Consider the following 22,374-nt stretch of genomic DNA (forward strand, 5'->3'; position numbering starts at 1 on the left):
AAAGCCCAGGAACTTCTGCAGACTCTTCAGACATGTTGGCTGAGTCCAATCATAAATGGCCTGAACTTTAACAGGGTCCATCTCGATAGTAGAAGGGGAAAAAATGAAACCCAAAAATGAAACCTTCTGAACACCAAAGAGACACTTTGACCCCTTCACAAACAAAGAATTAGCACGCAGGACCTGGAACACCATTCTGACATGCTTCACATGAGATTCCCAATCATCCGAGAAGACCAAAATATCATCCAAGTATACAATCAGGAATTTATCCAGGTACTCTCGGACGATGTCATGCATAAAGGACTGAAACACTGATGGAGCATTAGAAAGCCCGAATGGCATAACCAGGTACTCAAAATGGCCTTCGGGCGTATTAAATGCTGTTTTCCATTCATCGCCCCGTTTAATACGCACAAGATTATACGCACCACGAAGAACTATCTTGGTGAACCAACTAGCCCCCTTAATCCGAGCAAACAAATCAGACAGCAGCGGCAAGGGGTACTGAAATTTGACCGTAATTTTATTTAGAAGGCGGTAATCAATACAAGGTCTCAGCGAACCATCCTTCTTGGCCACAAAAAAGAACCCCGCTCCCAATGGCGACGATGACGGGCGAATATGACCCTTCTCCAAAGACTCCTTCACGTAACTCCGCATAGCGGCGCGCTCAGGTACAGATAAATTAAACAGTCGACCCTTAGGAAACTTACTACCAGGAATCAAATCGATAGCACAATCACAATCCCTATGCGGAGGTAGGGCATTGGACTTGGGCTCATCGAATACATCCCGGTAATCAGACAAGAACTCTGGGACCTCAGAAGGGGTGGATGATGAGATAGACAGAAATGGAACATCACCATGTACCCCCTGACAACCCCAGCTAGACACAGACATTGATTTCCAATCTAATACTGGGTTATGGACTTGTAGCCATGGCAACCCCAACACGACCACATCATGCAGATTATGCAACACCAGAAAGCGAATATCCTCCTGGTGCGCAGGAGCCATGCACATGGTCAGTTGGGTCCAATACTGAGGCTTATTCTTGGCCAAAGGCGTAGCATCAATTCCTCTCAATGGAATAGGACACTGCAAGGGCTCCAAGACAAACCTACAGCACCTAGCAAACTCCAAGTCCATCAAATTCAGGGCAGCGCCTGAATCCACAAATGCCATGACAGAATAGGAAGACAAAGAGCAGATCAAAGTAACGGACAAAAGAAATTTCGACTGTCCCGTACCAATGGTGGCGGACCTAGCGAACCGCTTAGTGCGCTTAGGACAATCGGAGATAGCATGAGTGGAATCACCACAGTAGAAACACAGCCCATTCTGACGTCTGTGTTCTTGCCTTTCAGCTCTGGTCAAAGTCCTATCGCACTGCATAGGCTCAGGTTTATGCTCAGATAATACCGCCAAATGGTGCATAGATTTACGCTCACGCAAGCGTCGACCGATCTGAATGGCTAAAGACATAGACTCATTCAGACCAGCAGGCATAGGAAATCCTACCATGACATCCTTAAGGGCTTCAGAGAGACCCTTTCTGAAAATAGCTGCCAGCGCACATTCATTCCATTGAGTGAGCACGGACCACTTTCTAAACTTCTGACAATAAATCTCTATCTCATCCTGACCCTGACACAGAGCCAGCAAATTTTTCTCTGCCTCATCCACTGAATTAGGTTCGTCGTACAGCAATCCGAGCGCTAGAAAAAACGCATCAATATTACATAATGCAGGATCTCCTGGCGCAAGGGAAAATGCCCAGTCTTGAGGGTCGCCACGTAATAAAGAAATAATGATCTTTACTTGTTGAACTGGGTCACCAGAGGAGCGGGGTTTCAAAGCCAGAAATAGTTTACAATTATTTTTAAAATTCAAAAACTTAGCTCTATCTCCAGAAAACAACTCAGGAATAGGAATTTTAGGTTCTAACATAGGATTCTGAACCACTAAATCTTGAATGTTCTGTACACTTATAGTGAGATTATCCATCAAAGAGGACAGACCCTGAATGTCCATGTCCACACCTGTGTTCTGAACCACCCTGATGTAAAGGGGAAAAGAAAGACAGAACACAGTGCAAAGAAAAAAAAATGGTCTCAGAACTCCTCTTTTCCCTCTATTGAGAAACATTAGTACTTTGGTCCTCCAGTACTGCTATGAACAGGTAATTCAGAACCACAATGGACCTTGAAGTTCAGAGCACACAAAGTGACCTGCCAATTACCAAAAACATAGGACGAGCTCTGAGACGTGGGAACTCTGCTGACCGCAATCCCTAATCCTATTACACCACACTAGAGGTAGCCGTGGATTGCGCCTAACGCTCCCTATGCAACTCGGCACAGCCTGAGAAACTAACTAGCCCTGAAGATAGAAAAATAAGCCTACCTTGCCTCAGAGAAATTCCCCAAAGGAAAAGGCAGCCCCCCACATATAATGACTGTGAGTAAAGATGAAAATACAAACACAGAGATTAAATAGATTTAGCAAAGTAAGGCCCGACTTACTGAATAGACCGAGGATAGGAAAGATAGCTTTGCGGTCAACACAAAAACCTACAAACAACCACGCAGAGGGGCAAAAAGACCCTCCGCACCGACTAACGGTACGGAGGTGCTCCCTCTGCGTCTCAGAGCTTCCAGCAAGCAAGAAAAACCAATATAGCAAGCTGGACAGAAAATATAGCAAACAAAAGTAACACAAGCAGAACTTAGCTTATGCAGGAAAGACAGGCCACAGGAACGATCAAGGAGGAAGCAAGACCAATACTAGAACATTGACTGGAGGCCAGGATCAAAGCACCAGGTGGAGTTAAATAGAGCAGCACCTAACGACTTAACCTCATCACCTGAGGAAGGAAACTCAGAAGCCGCAGTACCACTCTCATCCACCAAAGGAAGCTCATAGACAGAACCAGCCGAAGTACCACTCTCGACCACAGGAGGGAGCTTGGCCACAGAATTCACAACACCACACGTCGCGTCCATCGTGCACTGGATCAGTGTTTTGGCGGACCGTCAGCACAAAAAACGTTCAATGTAACGTTTTTTGTACATCGCATCCGCCATTTCTGACCGCGCATGCGTGGCTGTAACTCCGCCCCCTCCTCCCCAGGACATAGATTGGGCAGCGGATGCGTTGAAAAACTTCATCCGCTGCCCACGTTGTGCACAATTTTCACAACGTGCGTCGGTATGTCGGGCCGATGCATTGCGACGGCCCCGTACCGACGTAAGTGTGAAAGAAGCCTAACCCTAAATTTAGCGCCAACCCTAACTCTAAATTTAGCCCCAACCCTAACCCTAAATTTAGCCCCAACCCTAACCCTAAATTTAGCCCTAACCCTAACCCTAGCCCTAACCCTACCCCTAGCCCTACCCCTAGCCCTAACCCTACCCCTAGCCCTAACCCTACCCCTAGCCCTAACCCTAACCCTACCCCTATCCCTAACCCTACCCCTAACCCCAACCCTAACCCTAACCCTACCCCTAACCCTACCCCTAACCCTACCCCTAACCCTAGCCCTAACCCTAACCCTACCCCTACCCCTAACCCTACCCCTAGCCCTAACCCTAATTTTAGCCCCAACTGCTCTTCTCCTGCCGGCCGGCAGATGGAGACAGATGGCGGGCACACTGCACATGCGCCCGCCATTTTCTTTTGCCCAGAAGATGCCGGCAGCCAGGAGGAGCAGCAGGAGGACCCAGGGACACAGGTGAGTATGGCAGGGTCCCCGAATCTTCCTATTTCTCTGTCCTCTGATGTGCGATCACATCAGAGGACAGAGAATTACACTTGGACTTTTTTTTTTTTGTGGTCGCCGGTAAACAGTTAATTACCGGCGATCGCAAAACAGGGGTTGGTAAAACCGACCCCGATCATGCTCTACCCCCGGCAGCCGAGACCCCAAAGATTCTCCCGGTGCCGGCCATTTTGAAGATGGCGGCGCCCACCGGGAGACACGAGGAGCATCGGGGAAGCTAGGTAAGTATTGGGGAGCCACCTGGGACCCCTTTTCTCTGTCCTCCGATGTGCGATCACATCGGAGGACAGAGAAATTAAAAAGAGATCGCGTTTGTTTGTTTTTTTTGCGATCGCCGGTAAACGGTTAATTACCGGCGATCCCAAATGCGGGGTGGGTTAAAAACCCCCCGAATCATGTTCTCTGGGGTCTCGGCTACCCTCGGCAGCCGAGACACCGGAGAAAATCCGACTCTGGGGGGCGCTATTTACTTTTTCCACAGCGTCGTTAATTAACGGCGCTGTGGTTTAAGTACTCTTAGCGGCCGCCGTTAAAAGGTGTATCGGCGGTCGCTAAGGGGTTAAAACTGGCCCTGCATGAAGCGTAAATGCTGCATATTTTCTGCTTCTTATTTTTGCACAGAAACTCTGCTGTGTTTAATTTCTTCAGAGGTTTCTATGTGGAGCCTGAAAAAACATTTGAACACTGCAGTTACTTTTTTAAGTGCAGAATCAAAGCTTTTCTGTACTATAAAAACACATTAAAAAATGTTGCTTCACATGTGCATCGGAAATGTATCAAATAAGGAGGGAAAGGCATAAAAACGTTATCAGAGAAAATTATTATTGTGTAATTTGGCCCTGATGCTGCAGAAATCAAAGAACACACTATTTCTGCAACGTGTGAACATGGCCTTACAGACACACAAGAGGCAGATGAAGCTACATAAAGATGAGAAAGTTCTGGTGGCTCCAACTGTGAATGAATCAACAAAAAATAAATCCACAAGTTCCAACTAGAGATGAGCAGAACGCACAGATGACGTCCCTCTAGTCCTGGCTAACTGACAGCAGCTCCGGGGACACCAGAAGGTAAGAGATTCATGGTCCCCCGTCCAGTCACCAGGTACCACTGATCTGGACGTAAATTGATCCACTCATCTCTAGGCCAAACCATCCCGGATACAGCAGACAGTCCTGGATCTGGATCTACGCTCTGCAGTCTCTGACGTCTGCTGAATTTCCCTCACTACCACCACCCTTCTGACATGTCCTCCTGCCAGGGTAGAAAGAAATGGTAAATGGGCGTGGATTGGGTGTGGTCAGTGGAAGTGATCAAAATTTAACACATCATGTTGCATAATTTGTCCCTTTTTCTGTTCTTCAAAATCTGGGAGATATGGCATAATGATGTGTGTGAGGAAAGCTGTGTGGATATTGCTGTGTATAGGTTGGTTCACGTAATAACTGAATGTGCATCCTCAGACGCACATTCAGTTGAAATCTATTGCCTGGCAGGAACCTATCAAAAGTTAACAGACGCCATCCAATCAGAGGTTGGCAGCAGATGTTGGTGCGTACGTCACCGGCGTATGGTGTCACTGTCATGTGTGTCTGCCGCTTCGAATGGATGAGGAAGAGGATGCCGCTGGACCATGGCCAGGTAAGGAGAAACCTTTCTTTTATGTTTTGCACTGAAAGGCGCAATATGGGGACAGGGTGGAGACACATAGGGCTAAGATGGGAGAACATATGGGACCTGGATGGGAGGACATATGGTGGCAATATGGAAACACATGGGGCCAGGAAACGAGAACATATGGGGGCAGGATGGAGACACATTGGACCAGGATCGGAGAACATATGGGGCAAGATGGAGACATATGGGGCCAGGATGGGAGACCATATTAGGGCAGGATGGAGACACATGGGGCCAAGATTGGAGAACATATGGGGCCACGATGGGAGAACATACAGAATGGGGCAAGATGGGAGATCATATGGGAGCAGGATTGGAGACAAATGGGGCCAGGATAGGAGGATGTATGGGGGCAATATGGAGACGCATGGGTCTAGGATGCGAGATCATATGGGGGCAGGATGGAGACACAGGGGTCTAGGATGGGAGAACATATCAGAGCCGCCATATACAATCAGAGGCTGGCAGCTGACGGTGTGCACGTAGCTGGCGTATGGTGTCACTGCCATGTGCCGACACATCTGCAGTTTCAAATGGACGAGGATGCCGCTAGACCGTGGCCAGGTAAGAAGAAACTTTTTTTTTTTTTTTTTTGTACTGCAAGCTGCAATAAGGGGACAGGGTGGAGAAATATGTGGCTAAGATGGGAAAACATATGGGGTCAGGATGGGAGGACATATGGGGCAATATGGAGACACACGGGGTCAGGATGGGAGAACATATGGAGGTAGGACGGAGAACATATGGGGGCAGGATGGAGACACATTGGACCAGGATGGGAGAACATATGGAGGCAAGATGGAGACACATGGGGCTAGGATGGGAGAACATATGGGGCAGGATTGAAACACATGGGGCCAGGATTGGAGAACATATGGGGCCACGATGGAAGAACATATGAGGCAGGATGGGAGATCATATGGGGCAGGATGGAGACAATGGGGCCAGGATGAGAGGACATATGGGGGCAATATGGTGACACATAGGTCCAGGATAGGAAAACATATGGGCTCAGGATGGAGACACATTGGTCTAGGATGGGAGAACATATGGGTCAGGATGGAGACATATGGGGGCATGATGGAGACACATGGGGCCAGGATGGCAGATCACATAGGGGCAGGATAGGAGTTCATATAGGGGCAGCATGGAGACACATGGGACCAGGATGGGAAAACATATAGGGGCAGGATGGAGATACATGGGGTCAGGATAGGAGAACATATGAGTCAGTATAGAGACATATGGGGCAGGATGGAGACACATAGGGCCAGGATGGGAGTTTATAAAGGGGCAGTATGGAGACACATGGGGCCAGGATGGGAAAACATATAGGGGCAGAATGGAGACATATGGGGCCAGTATGGGAGAACATATGGGGGCCGAATGGAGACACAAGTGGCGAGGATGGAAGAACATGTGGGTGCAGGATGAAGATGCATGGGACCAGAAAAGAGACAAAAGGGGCCAGGAAAGGGGCACATGGGGTCAGGATGGGGGACATTATTACAGGAAGGGGCCATGATATGGGACAATATTACTGTAGGGGCTAATTAAGGGATATGATTACTGTTGTGATGTATTTTATTTTTGAGGATACTGTTTTCAGTGTGGGTGGGGTCCTGTTACTGTGTAGGGAGGAACTATGTTCCTTTTTTCTTAATCTGGTGTAGTGTAGAAGTTGGGGAAAAATTGGGGAATGCACTCTGGAAGCGGTGCTTTAGATAACCGTGTGTTATTTCTTGCAGAGACGAATCCTCGCTGGAAGAAGTGATGGTGATCTGCGCTGGATGAAGAAAAAAAGCGAAGATGAATATCTTCAACTGGAGACATCACTGGTCAGTGACTGTGTTACCTGTACACTTACACTATATACAGAGATCCTGTGTATAATTTCACTGGTGATCCCTCTATTACCTGTACACTAATGCTAGATACAGAGCTCCTGTCACTGGTGCTCACTGTATTACCTTACACTATACACTATATACAGAGCTCCTGTGTGTGATGTCACTGGTGATCCCTGTATTACCTGTACACCGACACTATATTCAGAGCTCCTGTGTGTAATGTCATTGTTCATCCCTGTATTACCTGTACACTATACACTGTACATAGAGCTCCAGTGTATAATTTGACCAGTGATCCTTCTATTACCTTTACACTATACACTATATACAGAGCTTCTGATTGTAATGTCACTGTTGATCCCTGTTTTACTTGTTCACTGATACTACATACAGAGCTCCTGTGTATAAAGGCACTGGTGAGTCATTGTATTACCTGTACACTGACACTACAGTCATGGCCAAAAGTATTGACACCCCTGTCATTCTGTCAGATAATACTCAGTTTCTTCCTGAAAATGATTGCAAACACAAATTATTTGGTATTATTATCTTCATTTAATTTGTCTTAAATGAAAAAACACAAAAAGAATTGTCCTAAAGCCAAATTGGATATAATTCCACACCAAACATAAAAAGGGGGTGGACAAAAGTATTGGCACTGTTCGAAAAATCATGTGATGCTTCTCTAATTTGTGTAATTAACAGCACCTGTAACTTACCTGTGGCACTTAACAGGTATTGGCAATAACTAAATCACACTTGCAGCCAGTTAACATGGAATAAAGTTGACTCAACCTCTGTCCTGTGTCCTTGTGTGTACCGCATTGAGCATGGAGAAAAGAAAGAAGACCAAAGAACTGTCTGAGGACTTGAGAAACTAAATTGTGAGGAAGCATGAGCAATCTCAAAGCTACAGTCCCTCTCCAAAGACCTGAATGTTCCTGTGTCTACCGTGCGCAGTGTCATCAAGAAGTTTAAAGCCCATGGCACTGTGGCTAACCTCCCTAGATGTGGACGGAAAAGAAAAATTGACAAGAGATTTCAACGCAAGATTGTGCGGATGTTAGATAAAGAACCTCGACTAACATCCAAACAAGTTCAAGCTGCCCTGCAGTCCGAGGGTACAACAGTGTCAACCCGTACTATCCATCGGCATCTGAATGAAAAGGGACTGTATGGTGGGAGACCCAGGAAGACCCCACTTCTTACCCCGAGACATAAAAAAGCCAGGCTGGAGTTTGCCAAAACTTACCTGAAAAAGCCTAAAACGTTTTGGAAGAATGTTCTCTAGTCAGATGAGATAAAAGTAGAGCTTTTTGGGCAAAGGCATCAACATAGAGTTTACAGGAGAAAAAAAGAGGCATTCAAAGAAAAGAACACGGTCCCTACAGTCAAACATGGCGGAGGTTCCCTGATGTTTTGGGGTTGCTTTGCTGCCTCTGGCACTGGACTGCTTGACCGTGTGCATGGCATTATGAAGTCTGAAGACTACCAACAAATTTTGCAGCATAATGTAGGGCCCAGTGTAAGAAAGCTGGGTCTCCCTCAGAGGTCATGGGTCTTCCAGCAGGACAATGACCCAAAACACACTTCAAAAAGCACTAGAAAATGGTTTGAGAAAAAGCACTGGAGACTTCTAAGGTGGCCAGCAATGAGTCCAGACCTGAGTCTCATAGAACACCTGTGGAGAGATCTAAAAATGGCAGTTTGGAGAAGGCACCCTTCAAATATCAGGGACCTGGAGCAGTTTGCCAAAGAAGAATGGTCTAAAATTCCAGCAGAGCATTGTAAGAAACCCATTGATGGTTAGTCGCAGTTATTCGGAAGTGGTTGGTCGGAAGTGGTTGGTCGCAGTTATTTTGGCTAAAGGTTGGGCAACCAAGTATTAGGCTGAGGGTGCCAATACATTTGTCTGGCCCATTTTTGGAGTTTTGTGTGAAATGATCAATGTTTTGCTTTTTGCTTCATTCTCTTTTGTGTTTTTTCATTTAAGACAAATTAACCCCTTAGTGACAGAGCCAATTTGGTACTTAATGACCAGGCCAATTTTTGCAATTCTGACCACTGTCACTTTATGAGGTTATAACTCTGGAATGCTTCAACGGATCCCGCTGATTCTGAGATTGTTTTTTCGTGACATATTGTACTTCATGTTAGTGGTAACATTTCTTCGATATTACTTGCGATTATTTATGAAAAAAATGGAAATATGGCGAAAATTTTTAAAATTTTGCAATTTTCAAACTTTGTATTTTTATGCCCTTAAATCAGAGAGATATGTCATAAAAAATAGTTAATAAATAACATTTCCCACATGTCTACTTTACATCAGCACAATTTTGGAAACAAATTTTTTTTTGTTAGGGAGTTATAAGGGTTAAAAGTTGACCAGCAATTTCTCATTTTTACAACACCATTTTTTTTTAGGGACCACATCACATTTGAAGTCATTTTGAGGGGTCTATATGATAGAAAATAATGAAGTGTGACACCATTCTAAAAACTACACCCCTCAAGGTTCTCAAAACCACATTCAAGAAGTTTATTAACCCTTTACGTGCTTCACAGGAACTGAAACAATGTGGAAGGAAAAAATGAACATTTAACTTTTTTTTGCAAACATCTTAATTCAGAACCATTTTTTTTATTTTCACAAGTGTAAAAACAGAAATGTAACCATAAATTTTGTTATGCAATTTCTCCTGAATACGCCAATACCCCATATGTGGGGGTAAACCACTGTTAGGGCGCACCGCAGAACTTAGAAGTGAAGGAGCGCCGTTTGACTTTTTCAATGCAGAATTGGCTGGAATTGAGATCGGACACCATGTCACATTTAGAGAGCCCCTGATGTACCTAAACAGTGGAAACTCCCCACAAGTGACACCATTTTGGAAACTAGACCCCTTAAGGAACTTATCTAGATGTGTGGTGAGCACTTTGAACCCCCAAGTGCTTCACAGAAGTTTATAACGTAGAGCCGTGAAAATAAAAAATCGCTTTTGTTTACACAAAAATGATCTTTTTGCCCACAAATTCTTATTTTCACAAGGGTAACAGGAGAAATTAGACCACAAAAGTTGTTGTGCAATTTCTCCTGAGTACGCTGATACCCAATATGTGGGGGTAAACAACTGTTAGGGCGCACCGCAGAGCTTGGAAGAGAAGGAGTGCCGTTTTACTTTTTCAATGTAGAATTGGCTGGAATTGAGATTGGACGCCATGTCGCGTTTGGAGAGCCCCTGATGTGCCTAAACAGTGGAAACCCCCCACAAGTGACACCATTTTGGAAACTAGACCCCTTAAGGAACTTATCTAGATGTGTGGCGAGCACTTTGAACCCCCATGTGCTTCACAGAAGTTTATAACGTAGAGCCGTGAAAAAAAAAAATTGCATTTTTTCTACAAAAATGATCTTTTTGCCCACAAATTTTTATTTTCACAAGGGTAACAGGAGAAATTAGACCACAAAAGTTGTTGTGCAATTTCTCCTGAGTACGTCGATACCCAATATGTGGGGGTAAACCACTGTTTGGGCGCACCGCAGAGCTTGGAAGAGAAAGAATGCCGTTTTACTTTTTCAATGTAGAATTGGCTGGAATTGAGATCGGACGCCATGTCGCGTTTGGAGAGCCCCTGATGTGCCTAAACAGTAGAAATCCCCCACAAGTGACCCCATTTTGGAAACTAGACCCCCCATGGAACTTATCTAGATGTGTGGTGAGAACCTTGAATGCCCAAGTGCTTCACAGAAGTTTATAATGCAGAGCCGTGAAAATAAAAAAAAAAATTTTTTTCCACAAAAAAGATTTTTTAGCCACCAAATTTTTATTTTCACAAGGGTAACAAGAGAAACTGGACCCCAAAAGTTGTTGTCCAATTTGTCCTGAGTATGCTGGTACCCCATATGTGGGGGTAAACCACTGTTTGGGCGCACGGCAGAGCTTGGAAGGAAGGAGCGCCGTTTTGGAATGCAGACTTTGATAGAATGGTCTGCGGGTATTATGTTGCGTTTGCAGAGCCCCTGATGTACCTAACCAGTAGAAACCCTCCACAAGTGACCCCATTTTGGAAACTAGACCCCCCAAGGAACTTATCTAGATGTGTGGTGAGAACTTTGAATGCCCAAGTGCTTCACAGAAGTTTAGAATGCAGAGTCGTGAAAATAAAAAATATTTTTTTTTCCACAAAAAAGATATTGTAGCCCCCAAGTTTTTATTTTCACAAGGGTAACAGGAGAAATTGGACTGCAATAGTTGTTGTCCAATTTATCCCGAGTACGCTGATGCGCCATATGTGGCGGTAAACCACTGTTTGGGCGCACGGCAGAGCTCGGAAGGGAAGGAGCGCCTTTTTGGAATGCAGACTTTGATAGAATGGTCTGTGGGCATTATGTTGCGATTGCAGAGCCCCTGATGTACCTAAACTGTAGTAACCCCCCACAAGTGACCCAATTTTGGAAACTAGACCCCCCAAGGAACTTATCTAGATGTGTGGTGAGAACTTTGAATGCCCAAGTGCTTCACAGAAGTTTAGAATGCAGAGTCGTGAAAATAAAAAATATTTTTTTTTTCACAAAAAAGATTTTGTAGCCCCCAAGTTTTTATTTTCACAAGGGTAACAAGAGAAATTGGACCCCAGAAGTTGTTGTCCAATTTATCCCGAGTACGCTGATGCCCCATATGTGGGGGTAACCCACTGTTTGGGTGCACGGCAGAGCTCAGAAGGGAGGGAGCACCATTTGACTTTTTGAGCGCAAAATTGGCTGTCGTGTTTGGAGACCCCCTGATGTACCTAAACAGTGGAAACCCCCCAATTCTAGCTCCAACCCTAACCCCAACACACCCCTAACCCTAATCCCAACCTCATCCATAATCCTAATCACTAACCCTAACCATAATCACAACCCTTACCCCAAAACAACCCTAATGTCAACCCTAACCATAACCCTAATCAAAACCCTAAATCCAACACACCCCTAATCCTAATCTCAACCCTAACCTCAAACCTAACCCTAATCCCAATACACCCCTAATCACAACCCTAACCTTAACCCTAATCCCAAACCTAACCCTAATCCCAAGCGTAACCCTAATGCCAACCCTAACCCTAATACGAACCCTAATCCAAACCCTAACCCTAATCCCAGCTCTAACCCTAACTTTAGCCCCAACCCTAGCCCTAACTTTAGCCCCAACCCTAACCCTAGCCCTAGGGCTACTTTCACACTTGCGTCGTTTGGCATTCCGTCGCAATCCGTCGTTTTGGACAAGAAACGGATCCTGCAAATGTGCCCGCAGGATGCGTTTTTTGCCCATAGACTTGTATTGCCGACGGATCGTGACGGATGGCCACACGTCGCGTCCGTCGTGCACTGGATCAGTTGTGTTTTGGCGGAGCGTCGGCACAAAAAAACGTTCAATGAAACGTTTTTTTGTACGTCGCATCCGCCATTTCTGACCGCGCATGCGTGGCCGTAACTCCGCCCCCTCCTCCCCAGGACATAGATTGGGCAGCGGATGTGTTGAAAAACTACAGCTGCTGCCCACGTTGTGCACAATTTTCACAACGTGCGTCGGTATGTCGGGCCGACGCATTGCGACGGCCCCGTACCGACGCAAGTGTGAAAGAAGCCTAACCCTAAGTTTAGCCCCAACCCTAACCCTAAATTTAGCCCCAACCCTAACCCTAAATTTAGCCCCAACCCTAGCCCTACCCCTAACCTAACCCTACCCCTACCCCTAACCTAACCCTACCCCTAACCCTACCCCTAACCCTACCCCTAACCTAACCCTAACCAAACCCTAACCCTACCCCTAACCCTACCCCTAACCCTACCCCTAACCCTAACCTAACCCTACCCCTAACCCTAACCCTAACCTAACCCTACCCCTAACCCTACCCCTAACCTAACCCTAACCTAACCCTAACCCTAACCCTACCCCTAACCCTAACCTAACCCTACCCCTAACCCTAACCTAACCCTACCCCTAACCCTACCCCTAACCCTACCCCTAACCTAACCCTAACCTAACCCTAACCCTAACCCTACCCCTAACCCTAACCCTACCCCTAATTTTAGCCCCAACTGCTGTTCTCCTGCCGGCCGGCAGATGGAGACAGATGGCGGGCGCACTGGGCATGCGTCCGCCATGTTCTGCTGCCGGCGGCCAGGAGGAGCAGCAAGAGGATCCAGGGACCTAGGTGAGTATGCTAGGGTCCCCGAATCCCCCTATTTCTCTGTCCTCTGATGTGCGATCACATCAGAGGACAGAGAATTACACTTTACTTTTTTTTTTTTTGCGGTCGCCGGTAAACGGTTAATTACCGGCGATCGCAAAACAGGGGTCGGTAATACCGACCCCGATCGTGCTCTTTGGGGTCTCGGCTACCCCCGGCAGCCGAGACCCCAAAGATTCTCCCGGTGCCGGCCGGCGGGCGCACTGCGCATGCGCCCGCCATTTTGAAGATGGCGGCGCCCACCGGGAGACACGAGGAGCATCGGGGGAGCTAGGTGAGTATTGGGGGGCCACCTGGGACCCCTTTTCTCTGTCCTCCGATGTGCGATCACATCGGAGGACAGAGAAATTAAAAAGAGATCGCTTTTTTTTTTTTTTTTGCGATCGCCGGTAAACGGTTAATTACCGGCGATCGCAAATGCGGGGTGGGTTAAAAAAACCCCGAATCATGTTCTCTGGGGTCTCGGCTACCCTCGGCAGCCGAGACCCCGGAGAAAATCGGCCTCTGGGGGGCGCTATGGACTTTTTCCACAGCGCCGTTAATTAACGGCGCTGTGGTTTAAGTACCCTTAGCGGCCGCCGTTAAAAGGCGTATCGGCGGTCGCTAAGGGGTTAAATGAAGATAATAATACCAAATAATTTGTGTTTGCAATCATTTTCAGGAATAAAATGAGTATTATCTGACAGAATTGCAGGGGTGTCAATACTTTTGGCCATGACTGTATATACAGTACATAGCTCATGTGTATAAATTCATCAGAGGTCCCTGTATTGCCTGTACACTATATACTATATGCGGAGCTCCTGAGTGTAATGTCACTGTTCTTCCCTGCTTTACCTGTACACTGATACAATATACAGAGCTCCTGTGCATAAAGGCACTGGCAAGTCACTGTATTACCTGTATACTGACACTATACATTGTATATTATGCACAGCGTTCCAGTGTATAAAGGCATTTATGGTAATACTAGATGGTGGCCTGATTCTAACGCATCGGGTATTCTAGAATATGCATGTCCACATAGTATATTGCACAGCCCACGTAGTATATTGCCCAACCACGTAGTATATTGCCCAGTCACATAGTATATTGCCCAGCTATGTAGTATATTGCCCAGCTACGTAGTATATTGCCCAACCACGTAGTATATTGCCCAGCGACGTAGTATATTGCCCAGCCACGTAGTATATTGCCCAGTCACATAGTATATTGCCAAGCTATGTAGTATATTGCCCAGCTACGTAGTATATTGCCCAACCACGTAGTATATTGCCCAGTCACATAGTATATTGCCCAGCTATGTAGTATATTGCCCAGCTACGTAGTATATTGCCCAACCACGTAGTATATTGCCCAGCCATGTAGTATATTGCCCAACCACGTAGTATATTGCCCAGCCACCTAGTATATTACTCAGTCACGTAGTATATTGCCCAGTCACGTAGTATATTGCCCAGCCACGTAGTATATTACCCAGTCACGTAGTATATTGCCCAGTCACGTAGTATATTGTCCAGTCACGTAGTATATTGCCCCGTGACGTAGTATATTGCCCAGCTACGTAGTATATTGCCCAGTGACATAGTATATTGCCCAGCCACGTAGTATATTGCCCAGCCACATAGTATATTGCCCAGCCACGTAGTATTTTGCCCAGTCACGTAGTATATTGCCCAGTCACATAGTATATTGCCCATCTACGTAGTATATTGCCCAGCCACGTAGTATATTGCACAGCGACGTAGTATATTGCCCAGTCACGTAGTATATTGCACAGCGATGTAGTATACAGCACAGAGCCATGTAGTATACAGCACAGACACATGTAGTATATTGCCCAGTCACGTAGTATATTGGCCAGTCATGTAGTATATTGCCCAGCCACGTATGTAACAGGTTAAAAAATAAAAAATAAACATATACTCACCTTCCGAGGGCCCCTTGTAGTCCTGTCGCCTGTGTGCAGTGCACGCGGCAGCTTCCAGTCCCAGGGTTGGTATGAGCGCAGGACCTGTGACGACGTCGCGGTCACATGACCGTGACATCCTGGCAGGTCCTTCTCGCATAGCATCCTTAGCACCGGAACCTGCCGCTTGCACTGCCGAGGACAGGACGCGAAGTCGGAGGGTGAGAATAACCTTTTTTTTTTATTATTCTTATTTGTAACATTAGATCTTTTTACTATTGATGCTGCATACGCAGCATCAATAGTAAAAAGTTGGTCACACAGGGTTAATAGCTGCGTAACCGGAGTGCATTACACCGCGCTCCGGTAACGCTGCCATTAACCCTCTGTTAGGGCTGACTGGAGGGGAGCATGTGCAGCGCCCCAGGGTCCTGGTCATTGCAGTAATGTCATTCTTCCACCAGGGGGGAGTGATATTACGTCTTAAGGCAATAAAGGAGATCTCTTTACCAGGTATCACAAACCACACAACACACTTCACAATCCAGGCCGCAAGGGGGAGCCATGTTTCTATTTATTAGGGCACGCCTCACAATTAGGTAAAACTGGTGGTCTGGATAGGAAGTGAGAGAGAAACGAGCTGGGTTTCACCCAGGCAGCACCAGTCTGGCGGACGCTGGCTGGGCTACACTCAGTAAGCTGCTATCTGAGCTCTGCTCGGATAGTGGGACCCTGACAGGGGTGGGATCTTGTCAGAGGCCTAGACAGAAGGATACGGAGCTGCGCCTGCTTACCAATGCGGCAGCATCCAAAGGAAGAGAAATTGAAAGGAATTGCATTGCTGAGAGAGAGAAACAAAGTCATAGCAAAAGGAGAGAAAACCAGAAGGAGTTCTGCCCTGTAAAAGGCTGCCTCCTTCTGAGGCGCAGAAGCCGGTAGCCGGAACAACGAGGGAGTCATCGTCTCCAAGCCTGGCTCCAGAGAACGGCAGGACAGCTAGTTCCATATTAGTTGCACGACCTTATACCCAGGAGGCATGGTGGCAACTGTGGGGGCCGGGGCGTGGTAGTGTCCCTGTAAAAAGCCTCAGGCCATCAGTCATACGGGCTTGTCCTATTCTATCCATCAGGGGGACAGAGAGAGAAAGAGACATAACATCTAGAACATCTGCAACAGTTGTGAGGACCTTACCGAGACGCACAGCAGGGAGGTACTACAACACTCAGGCGCTAGAAGAAGGCTACTGATTTCCACCTGGATAAGGGGACTCTGGATTTGCCTTCGGACTCTGCCAGCCCTGTGATCTGGTGCTCTGGACTGTGGACACTGAAGCCTTCAGTAAAGGTAAAGAGACTGCAACCTTGTGTCCTCGTTCTTCACTGCGCCTCACACCATCCACCATCTACACTCTGGGAAGCCCTGGGGACATACTTCACCTGTGGGAAGGTATACCATCTAGCTGCTATCACATCACCCCAGCGGACCCCTAAGCAGCGTCAGTCACCCTGACCGAATACCACAGGTGGCGTCACGAACATTATCCCTTTAAAGACCTTTCCCCCTTTTATCAACGGACGCCCCTAGGGCCACGGACCAGGTCAGCCACCGTGACATCTCCCTTGAGAACCGAAGGGCCCGGATCCGTGTACCCCACTGCCCTACTGGGGGCACTCCATATGGAGCGGGCACTGACTGCGGGGAGAAAAGAGCGGCCATATTGCCGCCAAACTGTGGCCGTCGTTGATTGGTCGTGGCAATGGTCGTATCAGACAGACAGACAGAAAGACAAACAGATGGAAGTGACCCTTAGACAATTATATAGTAGATTAGAAATGTATTTATTTATTTTTTTTCAATTAAAGATCAGTATTGTAGTATTCAGTCACTGTGGGGTGGTAGTATGTGATCTGGTCATGGTGTGGCGGTATTTGTCCTCTGTATGTGGTATTATTCTGTCACTATGTGGTGGTACTATGTGGTCTGGTCATGGTGTGACGGTATTTGTAGGTGGATAATGATTTGTATAGGGGAAAGCTGGATACTAGTGATTTGTATGAGGGTAAGCTGGGTGAATAGTGGTTTGTATGGGGGAAAGCTGGGTGAATAGTGATTTGTATGGGGGAAAGCTGTGTGAACAGTGATTTGTATGGGGAAAGTTGGTTGAAGTGATTTGTATGGGGGAAAGCTGGGTGAATACTGATTTGTATGGGGGGAAAGTTGGGTGAGTAGTGATTTGTATGGGGGAAAGCTGCATGGATACTGGTTTGTGTGAATAGTGATTTGTATTGGGGAAAACTGTTTCACATTGTATATGTTCTGCTCTCCACATTCCGTACGGTTACAAGCAAAACATGTATAAGTAGCAGTATTGACCAGCTCTTTAGGCTGCCATCACACATTCAGTATTTGGTCAGTATTTTACATCAGTATTTGTAAGCCAAAACCAGGATGATAAATACAGAAGTGGTGCATATGTTTCTATTATACTTTTCCCCTGATTGTTCCACTCCTGGTTTTGGCTTACACATACTGATGTACACAAGAAAAAGAAAAAAAACGAACTACAAGGATCAACACAGTAATAGAAAAAAACACATGATAATGTATAAAGTAGTCCAAAAAATACTTTATTGGTAACAAATAGAGACAAAAGAAGGAGAAAGAGATGGCAATGTGGCGCTAACCACACACAATGTGTATCAGCCCACACAAACACCACATACACATACCATGAATATATAAATACTCAAATGTACATAATGTAATAAAAGGAGAAAAAGTGACATATATCGAGAATATATACCCTGTAAAAGTGGATATAATAAAGGGGCATATACATGTACATGTACAGGGGGCGCGTTTGCTCGCACTCACCACTATACTCAGGTAAACCATTCCCTCTATATTTACATGTTGTGACCGCTATTTATGCAGCTGCAGGTTACGATATGGTCCGGTCTCACATTGAGCTATGGATACTATTTAGATGTATGATCCATGTGTACTGACTATTTCGACTCCTGGTTTCCTGACGTATCTCTATGTACATGTATATGCCCCTTTATTATATCCACTTTTACGGGGTATATATTCTCGATATATGTCACTTTTTCTCCTTTTTTACATTATGTACATTTGAGTATTTATATATTCACTAGATTGTGGCCCGATTCTAACGCATCGGGTATTCTAGAATATGCATGTCCCCGTAGTATATGGACAATGATCATTCCAGAATTCGCGGCAGACCGTGCCCGTCGCTGATTGGTCGAGGCAACCTTTATGAGATCATCGTCGCCATGGCAACCATTATGACATCTACGTCGATACTGTGCCCGTTGCTGATTGGTCGAGGCCTGGCGGCCTCGACCAATCAGACGCGGGATGTCTACGTCCTTTATGACATCATCGTCGCTGTGCCCGTCGCTGATTGGTCGAGGCCTGGCGGCCTCGACCAATCAGAGACACGGGATTTCTACGTCAATAATGTGCCCGTCGCTGATTGGTCGATTCCTGGCGGCCTCGACCAATCAGAGACGCAGGATTTACAGGACAGACAGAAAGACAGACAGACAGAAAGACAGACAGACGGAAAAACCCTTAGACAATTATATATATAGACTAGATTGTGGCCCGATTCTAACGCATCGGGTATTCTAGAATATGAATGTCCCCGTAGTATATGGACAATGATGATTCCAGAATTCGCGGCAGACTGTGCCCGTCGCTGATTGGTCGAGGCAACCTTTATGACATCATTGTCGCCATGGCAACCATTATGACATCATCGTCGCTGTGCTCGTCGCTGATTGGTCGAGGCCGCGGGATGTCTACGTCCTTTATGACATCATCGTCGATACTGTGCCCGCCGCTGATTGGTCGAGGCCTGGCGGCCTCGACCAATCAGAGACGCGGGGTCTCCAGGACAGACAGACAGACAGAAAAACCCTTAGTCAATTATATATATAGACTAGATTGTGGCCCGATTCTAACGCATCGGGTATTCTAGAATATGCATGTCCCCGTAGTATATGGACAATGATGATTCCAGAATTCGCGGCAGACTGTGCCCGTCGCTGACTGGTCGAGGCAACCTTTATGACATCGTCGCCATGGCAACCATTATGACATCTACGTCAATACTGTGCCCGACGCTGAATCAGAAACGTTGGGTTTCTACGTCCTTTATGACACCATCGTCGCTGTGCCCGTCGCTGACGCGGGATTTCTACGTCGATACTGTGCCCGTCACTGATTGGTCGAGGCCTGGCGGCCTCGACCAATCAGAGACGCGGGATTTCCAGGACAGACAGACAGACAGACAGAAAGACAGACAGACGGAAAAACGCTTAGACAATCTAATATATAAAGCTGAATGTGTGTATGTGTGTATGTGTGTATGTCTGGGATTGACATCTGCACCGTCGCAGCTACAGCCACAAAGTTTAGCACAGTCACACGTCTGGACCCCGAGAGCGTCATAGGCTATGATATGATGCGAAATTTTAACCCCGCGCGTTCCAGTTCACCAAACAATTTTGCCCCTATCTACATAATGGGGAAAAAGTGAAAGGAAAAGAATTGGAGGCGAATTGACAGCTGCCAGATGTGAACAAGGGGGACTTAAAGAGTGAGAGCGATGGCGCCAAAGAGTATATACTGTACAGTTGCTAAGGTGGGGCCCCGACATGGGATACTCACCAACACACGGGGATATGAACACACACACAAAATGTGCCACAAACCACCACGTGCTTGAACACATAAACCACCCTCAGCACACATTTCACCACACATACACCAACCTCGAAACATAAAAGTCGAAACACAAAAGTCGCCGCTCAAAACTCGCCACGCGCAAAACTCGCCACATGCAAAAACTAGGCTCACGCAAAACTCGCCACATGTGCAAAACTCACCTCATGGAAAACTCGCCACACACAAAACTTGCACACATGGAAAAATTGCCACATGCACAAAAGTTGCAACACATGCAAAAGTTGCCTCACACAAAACTTGCACATACTCAAAACGCACCACACATAAAACTGCCACATGCAAAACTCGGCATGCGCAAAACTTGCTGCACACAATATGCTACACTAACCTGTCGCATGCAACTCGACACCAAAAAACTTGCTACACGCATGTCGCCACACAAAACTCATCTCACAAAAGTCGCTACATGCATGTCGCCACATGCAACTCAACACACACAACTTGGCACATTAAACTCGCCCTAAAACACACACAAGTCTGGTATTATCCTTCAAAAACAAAAATCTGATTAATAAGCATACTACAAGAGCAACAAATGTACCATATAGGAAATACGGCAGCTGTCAGTCACATGACCTGTCTATTATGTGTATGTGTGAGCTAATATATACTGCAAGGGGGGAGGGCTTCCTGTTGGCTGGGGATTTATCAGGCTGCCAATTTAGCTTACAAATACTGAGGTAAAAATACTGACCAAATAACGTGTGAACGCGGTCTAATACAGGAGGAGATGACATACAGATATATACTATATACAGGGGAGATGACACACAGATATATACTATATACAGGAGGAGATGACACACAGGTATATACTATATACAGGAGGAGATGACACACAGGTATATACTATATAAAGGAGGAGATGACATACATGTATATACTATATACAGGAGGAGATGACACACTGGTATATACTATATTCAGGGAAAATGACATACAGGTACATACTATTTACAGGGGAGATGACGCACAGGTATAAACTATATACAGGAGGAGATGACACACAGGTATATACTATATATAGGGGAGATGACACAGGTATATACTATATACAGGGGAGATGACACACAGATATATACTATACACAGGGGAGATGACACACACATATATACTATATACAGGGGAGATGACACACAGGTATATACTATATACAGGAGGAGATGACTTACAGGTATATACTATATACAGGAGATGACATACAGTTATATACTATATACAGGAGGAGATGACATACAGGTATATACTATATAAGAGGAGATGACTTACAGGTATATACTTTATATAGAGGAGGAGATTACATACAGGTATATACTATATACAGGAGGAGATGACACACAGGTATATACTATATACAGGATGAGATGACACACAGGTATATACTATATATACGAGGAGATGACATAAAGTATATACTATATACAGGAGGAGATGACATACAGGTATATACTATATAAGAGGAGATGACTTACAGGTATATACTTTATATAGAGGAGGAGATTACATACAGGTATATACTATATACAGGAGAAGATGACACACAGGTATATACTATATACAGGAGAAGATGACTTACAGGTATATACTATATACAGGAGATGACATACAGGTATATACTATATATAAGAGATGACATACAGGTATATACTATATACAGGAGGAGATGACATAAAGGTATATACTATATATAAGAGGAGATGACTTACAGGTATATACTTTATATAGAGGAGGAGATGACATACAGATATATACTTTATACAGGAAGAGATGACATACAGGTATATAGTATATACAGGAGGAGATGACATACAGATATATACTATATACAGGAAGAGATGACATACAGGTATATACTATATACAGGAGGAGATGGCACACACATATATACTATATACAGGGGACATGACACACAGGTATATACTATATACAGGAGGAGATGACATGCAGGTATATACTATATACAGGAGGAGATGACACACAGGTAAATACTATATACAGGAGAGATGACACATGTATATACTATATACAGGAGGAGATGACACACAGATATATACTATATACAGGAGCAGATGACATACAGGTACATACCATATACAGGAGGAGATGACACACAGGTATATATTATATACAGGAGC

This window comes from Ranitomeya imitator, chromosome 3 (genome assembly GCF_032444005.1).
Source record: "Ranitomeya imitator isolate aRanImi1 chromosome 3, aRanImi1.pri, whole genome shotgun sequence".
NCBI classification, from domain to species: domain Eukaryota; kingdom Metazoa; phylum Chordata; class Amphibia; order Anura; family Dendrobatidae; genus Ranitomeya; species Ranitomeya imitator.